Here is an 8,049-nt window from a genome sequence, read left to right as displayed (position 1 = left end):
GTTATTTACCCTCATTGGTGGTATCTTAGGGTTAGTTTCAAATCGCCGCAATAGCGGTTCAAGATATAGTGCAAAAAGAAGGGGCGAGGAGGGACACCCCTCCTAGTCCCCCTACCGATTTTTACTGCAGCTGACAGCCCTCCATTAACTTTAATTCTGGCGGTTGGGGTGCTATAAAGGCCTGTATAGCTTTTGTAAACGTCTCCCCTATCCCACACCACCTCATACCGTACCAGAGATAGCCCCAGGAGACCCTGTCAAACGCTTTCTCAGCATCTAGGAAAAGTGCTGCGACAGGGTCCCCTAGGACACCTGCAGAGTCGAAGATGGTGACTACAGTCCTAACGTGTTGTGTTGTCCCTTTACTGGGTATAAACCCGTGCTGTGTAGGGGTTACCAGTTGCTCAATAATCCCTGACAATCTTTTTGCCAGGATTTTAGAGTAAATTTTGACATCTGAGTTCATCAGTGTAATTGGTCTATAGGATCCTGGTGCTTCTGGTGTTTTCCCTTTTTTTTAAATTATGATAATGTCGGCCCCGCCCCAGGAGTCCGGAGTGGATTCCCCTGATTGCGCTTGCAGCATTATGAAGAACATATCTGCCAGAAGCACATCCCTAAATACTTGTTAGAATTTGAGCTGGATTTGATCCGGCCCTGCTGCTTTCCCTGCTGATACGCTTCCAAGGGCACCCTTTAGTTCATCCAGCTGAAAAGGTCCCTCCAATATCTCCCTATCTTCTTCAGGCTGTGTCGGCGGTGAAATATTCCTAAGGTAGTTTTCAATGTCTACTAGGCTCCCTTCATCCTCTGGGGTGTAGAAGTCTGAATAAAACCTCCTAAAGACTTCCCTTATTAAATTAGGATCCACAACCAAATTTCCCTGTCCATCTCTTATTTCTTTTATTGCAGCTGTTCTCTGCCTATTTCTAATTGCCAGTACTTGCCCTACTCTCTCGCTAAATTCATACGTTCTTTCCTTTTTCGTTAAATAATTATCTGCTGCTTTCCTAGCCAGACTTTCAACGGCTTCGGCTTTCAATGCTATAATTTTAAATAAATATTCTTCTAGGGGTAGATTTTGTGCAATTGCCCTACTCAAATTATCTTCCTCTCTTAATAATTTTTGTGCTATCTGCTCTCTCTTATCCCTTTCCCTCTTCTGCCTTGCTAAGACAAAACTGATTGGGCCTTATTTATGAAGGCCTTGCGCCACCGTTGCGTCACTTTTTCCCATGTTAAAAGTGATGCACCGGTGGCGCAAGGCCTTCAAAAATAAGGCCCATTGTTTCTCCCCTTACTCCGGCCTTAAAGGTGTCCCAGACCACCCCTGGAGATGCTGTCCCTCTATTGATATCCCAGAAATATTGGATCCATGATGTCATATGCTCCCTATATGCAAAATCTTTTAGCAAACCTCTCTCGAAAAACCATTGCGAGGGTGTTCTTTGTGCTTGAGTAATTTTAAACCTAAGAATCAGCGGGCTATGGATCGAAATAACCCGAGGGCGTTTCTCCATATGTGACCCAGGAATCAAGGAGCTAGAGGTTAAAAAATAATCAAGTCTGACCATTACTTTGCTTCGGGCGGAGAAAAAAGTACTCCCATCCAGATGCAGGTGTATCTTTACCCATGGATCAACCAAGGTATTATGAGAGACCATAGCAGCTAATTCCTTGTACACCTTCTTCTTCCTTCCCTGATATATCCCACCTGGCTGTGTAAATGAATTCTCTGGGTCATGTAAATTAAAATCCCTACAACACACTATGGGCTCGGGCCACTGAGCTAACTCAATATCGAGGAATTGGAACACGTCTGGGTCATCTTCTGTGGATCCATAGATTGTAGTGAGAGTTAATTTCTGACCCCTAAAGTTAAGTTCCAATATCACCCACCTGCCCCATTTATCTTCCTTCTTCCTCTCTATAGTCACATCCCTACGCTTACCCAGAACTGCTACCCCTCTAGTTCTGGTCCCCTGTTTAGTACTTACTAAAACAGTGAACCCTAGTTGCTCCAGGAGATACATCCTACTCCCTTCTATATGGGTCTCTTGGAGACATATTAAATCTAAGCGCAGGGTTTTTAGATATGTCGCCACTTTCATCCTCTTATTTATATCTTTGAGACCACATACATTAATTGATGCTATCCTGCACGCCATAGCAGCATCGTTGGTGAGTGTGGCCAATTAGACAAATACTTTTTAAAGTCATCAACCAGTTTATAACCATACCATATGTTCTAGATGAATACCAATGTGTTAAAACATATAGTGACAAAGAAAACATTAGTGCTATTTTTCCCCTCCCACCTCCCCTGAGCCCCTCCCCCCTTCCCCAGATCTACCCTCTCCCTCCCCCCCTCCCCCCTCCCTCTTACAGGCAAATAGGTCAGAAGACCTATGTGTGTCCGCGTTAGGTTGCGCTAGTCGCATCCCTCTCCCGCTTCTACATTAAATGTGTTGTGCTGCCCATTACCCTTTAACCTTATGCCTGGATTCTACAGATAGCGTTTTGTGTAAGCACCCATGCCACTCTCAGTTAGCCATCCTTCTGCTTCTTCATTTCTCCCAAGAATAACTGAGCTTTGATTTCGGAAGAAAAACATCCAGGGATTCCCGCTCACGACTACCTTGAGCCTAGTAGGGAATAGAAGATATGCCGCCATGCCCAGGGCCTGGAAAGGAGCAATCATCTGCCTTAACTTCCATCTCCTCTCTATGGTGACGTAACAGAAGTCAGGCCTGGCGAAGAAGGTAATGCCTTCAAATGACCTCCTATTATCTGGCCTTGCTTTGCTGATGATCTCTTCTCTAAGCAGAAATTTCCCTACATTCACTAATATCGCCCTTGAGTGATTCCCCTGGCCATCACTCCCTGTACGCCCTGTGCCACGGGCTTTCTTCAGTATGAAGGGGAACCTATGTGCTCTCTGTATCTCCTTTTCCCACTGCCAATGAGACTCTGGGAAGGCCCCCTTCAACAGATTAAGCACAAACTGCCTGGCGTCCTGCCTTTCTGACCCTTCTGCCACACCCAGCAGCCTGACATTATTTCTCCTCTGTCTGTTTTCAAAATCCTCCATTTTCCAACGCATATCCTCCGCCAGCTTCTCCTGCTGTGATTTAAATGTTTGCCAGCTCCCGACGTCGTCCTCCAGCCTTCCAGTATGCTCCTCCACCTCTGTTACCCGGTCCGCAATTTCCTCATACAGCTTATTAACTTTCCTCAAAGTGTTCTGGATTTTCTTTGAGGCCTGTCTTGCTCTGCGACTTTCCGCCCTTGCTTCCCCTTGCATCTGTTTGAGATTAGTAAATAAAGTGTCAAAGGGGTCCCGTTCTGAAGGCGGAGCTCCACCTGAGGCGCTCCCAGCAACCCCAGCAGTAGCACTAGCGTTATCATCCTCCTGATATATCTGCGAGGTCGCAGAGTAGTCCCATAGTAATCGCTTCTCAGTATGCGCGGGAGATCGGGATGTCTGTCTCCTTGATTTCCTGCGTCTTTTCTTTGTCGTTGATTCTTTTCCTGAGGTACTGGAGCCTGACCCAGTTACTCCCTCTCCGTCCTCCTCTGAGCTGATATCAGAAGATAGTGCTGGTTCAGAGTCCTCATTTACCGAATAAAACTCCGCTTCTACAGAAGCACAATCTCCTCCACCCAAAGTGTGCCTGCTCATGCCTGCTTCCGGATTATCCTTATCTGCTAGGCTGACCCTACTGCCCCAGATGCCGTCCAACTGCCTTGAGGCATTCATGTCTTCCTCGACTAACAGTAAGGCCCCCAGCATGTCAGAGGTCACATCCCCCGTGCCTGTGCCTATGGTTGGAGGCCTCCCGAGTCCCCCTCTGCTTCCATCTTTAGTCCCGTTCAGTGGCTCACCTCTCTCGTATGCTTCACCTGCTGCTTGTGCCTCTGTGATGGTGCTCTGATCCTGGTTCCGCGCTGGAGCTGGCCGTTGCTTAGCAACCAGGCTCTCTGTGTTTCCAGCGTCTGTTGCGTCCTCAAGGACGTTTCCTGGAGTCGGAGCTGCTGAGACGTTTGTTTCCTGTAGAGGATCGGGCTGCTCAGGGATTTTTGCTGCAAGGACCTCTACCAGGGTAGGTTGCCTCATACCTCAGTCTCGATTCTAGTTGTTGCCATCCCCTTTCCCCGGGTTACCCCTGATTGAGCTGGGATCCTCCGCTGATTGCCCATTGATATTTTTTACAGCCGTGATTGGTTTCCCCCGCGTCTCTCCTCTCTTTCCTTTCTCCAACGGAGGGGGGGGAGTGTTTTCCTTATCGCCCTGGTGCTCTTCCCAGGGGGGGTTCCACTTTTGAATTAGCAGCCGCTCCTGTTTTCACTGCTGGGGATCTGGCGCTTTTTTGCCTTTCTCGCTCCCCTTCTCCTGATTTGCGGCCCGGGAGGGTACCTTCGGTGCCATGGTCCGCCTGTTGAGAAAACTCGCAGCCCTGCCCTTGACCCAGACCCAACATTCCAATGTTCTAATTAAATATTAAAGCAGTAGACCTATATTTTATGGTTATGAAAAGCTTTGTTAAAAGTACTAAGCTTACCTTTTTCATTGCTAAGTACATCAATATGCTTGATTCAATGTTGTTTCTGACTAGTCTAACTGGGATCCTTCTAATCAGGAACCCAGTCTCTCTGCTTTCTTCCCTAAATTCTTATGGTAAGTACTTAAGTACATCTCAGAGTGAATAATGGGATACCCTTATCAGTCCCCAGTATATGACCCTAAGGTACCCAGTGCATAGGTGCCCCAGAACTGTGATATTGGTGTCCAGACTGATTCCAGACATCCCTACCGGGTATGTTTGCCTATATACCTCGCTACCTCACAGTGCCACTGTAAACTCCTCTCACCAAGGAGAATAAAGTTCCTGGCAACAATCAAACATGAAAACCCTGTCCCACCAGGGATCGTGGCAAGAGTACAGTACTTACTTTTTGCTCAGTCACTGGTGCTCACTTTGTCTCGGAAAAATACACAGAATAAAAGGATGGGATGTTTTCAATAAGCATTTTTTTTTACCAGAGTCATTCTAGAGTAAAATAGGTGTGCTGATACAGCTATAAGGCAGAAACAGATATAAATGATTATAATCACCAACAGAGTAAATGTATGGTAGATTTCTACCATAGTGCTAAATCAGTGAGAATACGCAGGTATATAAATACATGACAATAATAAAGAGTACTTCTACAATGCAACTCTAACTAGATGTACCTAAGTGTACCTAGCATGTATGTAGGTGTAGGTCCAAGAATTCCTTTAGGATAGAGCCAACCCCATTACCTGGTGTTTGATAATGAAGGCCCTGTCTTGTTCTCGAGATGGACAACCCGCAAGGGAAGTCAGACCACTGCGTGCTGGAGTGTCTGCTTGCAGGAATCTCAGTGTATCAAGTCAATGTGTCAGCATGGAAGTCTTTCTCCTCTGCCTGCCCCAGCAAACATATAGTGTATATATACCTAAAACGTACCTTCAGGGGTTGTACCTTGCTGTGTCATTTTGGCCGAGGATGGCAGAAGGGATGACTCTTATACATAGTTATTATACAGAAGATGGTATCTTACTCTTTAGTGGACCAAGAGGACCAAACAGGCCCATCTGAAGTGGGTCACAGAGCCACAAAGGGCTGCTCCTCATCAGGGATAGGACGACCAAAGGGATACATTTGGAATATTTCAAGGGCAACTTATGTGTGTCACAAGGGAAAAACATTTCACAGGCTAGAGCCACTATTGCAACAACAGTACCAGGGGGGCAAATGTCATCCAATGTCCTTCATAGCATCGGTGGTAGACTCCGATTGTTCATCAACGATGGTGCTTTGAAGCACTCTCACGGGGGAGCTGCGCGATTGCAACCCTTGTTGAAAAACAAACCCTCCTCTTTCAGGATAGGGCATCCTCCCTCCTGGGCAACTACCCTCAACTATCCCGTCAAGTCTCCAGGGCAGTGCATCAGTGTAGTTCATTCTAGTCTAATACAGAGACCTGAGACACAGCACCTGCGCCCTAAGCTCAAGTCCTTCCCTAACTCCTAGACTGTTCATCTGGTGCACCGCCCTTCTTTCTGGGCAGCAGGTTATACTTTGTTACTCAAAGCACTTTTTCATTAAGAAAAAGAGGCAGAAACTCGGGGTCAGGTGGGCTTCAAGACTCAGATTCTGGTGTATTAGTAACAGTGTTATCCGGGCAGCCCTTACCTTTGGTGGGTTTTTGCCTCAAATAGGGCTGCGTCACTTTCGTTGTGCGTCTGCGCCCACCTCAATCTGGTATCATAGAAGGGAACGAAGCATGGCAACCTCTCTCCTTCCTGATCAGTGATGCCTTCGTTGACCCAGCGGTGATACGGGAGTAGCAGAGGTATTCGTTTAACATGTAAAACCTGGATCCAGTGCTTTCTGCTGTCCACTTTCACAGCTGTGCGGGTGGCAAGAAGAACGAGTAGGGGTCCCTTCTATCTTGGCTCCTAACAATTTCTCTGCTGAAAGTTCTGATATGCATAAAATCACCAGGCTGTATGTGGTGCCCGGGCCCGTCTGGTACTGGCTACAACATGGTGTGCATCTGTTGGTGAAGAGAATGAAGATCTTTAGACAACTCGTACAGATAGTCTGCAAACAAGGGGTACTCTATCTTTGAAAAGCACTTGGGTCTTGGAATGCCCCAGACATTAGGGGGTCACCCGAAGAACACTTTGTATGGGGACAACGTTGTTCTAGAATGTGCTGTGACTCTGGTAGATAACAAGGTTAATGGTAACGCATCTGGTCATCGCAATCCTGTCCTTTCTCGAATCTTTGCTAGCTTCAGCTTGATAGTACCATTGTACTTCCCAACCAGGCCTGCTGACTGGGGTGATTCACTGCATGTAACGTCTGCTTAATATACAAGCTGTTACACAAAAATCCAATGACTTTTGAATTGAAGTGACTTCCGTTGTCACTCCAAATCACAAGTGGCAATCCATAGTTCGGGAACAACTCTTTTAAAAGTGCCTTTGACGTTGCCATAGATGTATTCTCTTTAGTCGGGCAAGCCTCAATCCATTTAATGAATGCACAAATTACTACTGAAGCACATACTTCAAGTTATTTACTCATTCCATTTCGATGAAATCCATCTGGAGAACTTTGAAAGGGAAGGAAGGTGGTGCAAAGTTACCAGCAGGTGTAGGAGTACCTTTCCCAAGGTTATGCTTCAAACAAATGATACAGTGCCTCACTAGGTGTGCGGCTACCTTAGCGATATTATCATTCTGCCATACTGGGACCAGTAGCTTACATATTCCTTTGGCACTAATATGCGTGGGGCCATGGGACATGGTAACAACAGGGAACACATATGAATTAAGCAGAAACTATTGCTGTTTCCCAGACAAGTCAGTCCAACACCCATTCTCATCCAAAAAACCTGTTCTCTACTCCCACATTGCCAATTCCTCTAGAATTGCCTCACCCTGAATTTTCCTGACATTCTTCAATGTGTCCTTGAACATTCCATTGTCTGGAACCCACCTGGTGGGACCCGCCCCATACATCTTTCTCATCTTTGATCAAGCTGTCTCCTTTGCTGACTGGTCTGCGAACGCATTTCCCCTCCCAGCATAATATATAATGGCTTTATGAGTGCTACATTTCACTATTGCTAACTTATCGGGAAGTGTCAATGTGCACAACAATCTATGTATCAATGGGTCATTCTGTATTCACAGTCCTTGCAAAGTTACGAACCCTCTCTCTGGCCAGAGGTGCCCAAAATTAAGGGCAACCCCAAAGGTGTACTGGTTGTCAGTGTAGATATTAACTGCCAGTCATTCACTCAACTCTCAAGCCCTGAAGAGGGCAACCAACTCCGCCGTTTGGGCCGATTGGTGTGGAATATGGGATGACTCAACTACAGGGTGTAACATTGTGATTGCATAGGCTGCAGTGGTGGTGCCATCTGGTAGTTTGAAACAAGAAACATCCACGTATAGTTCCGCTTGGGGGTCAGATAAGGGAACTTTAGTCAGGTTTACCCATTCTTTTG

This window comes from Lissotriton vulgaris, chromosome 9 (genome assembly GCF_964263255.1).
Source record: "Lissotriton vulgaris chromosome 9, aLisVul1.2, whole genome shotgun sequence".
NCBI classification, from domain to species: Eukaryota; Metazoa; Chordata; class Amphibia; order Caudata; family Salamandridae; genus Lissotriton; species Lissotriton vulgaris.
The sequence above is the reverse complement of the archived record's forward strand: the minus strand, read 5'-3'. Positions refer to the sequence as shown.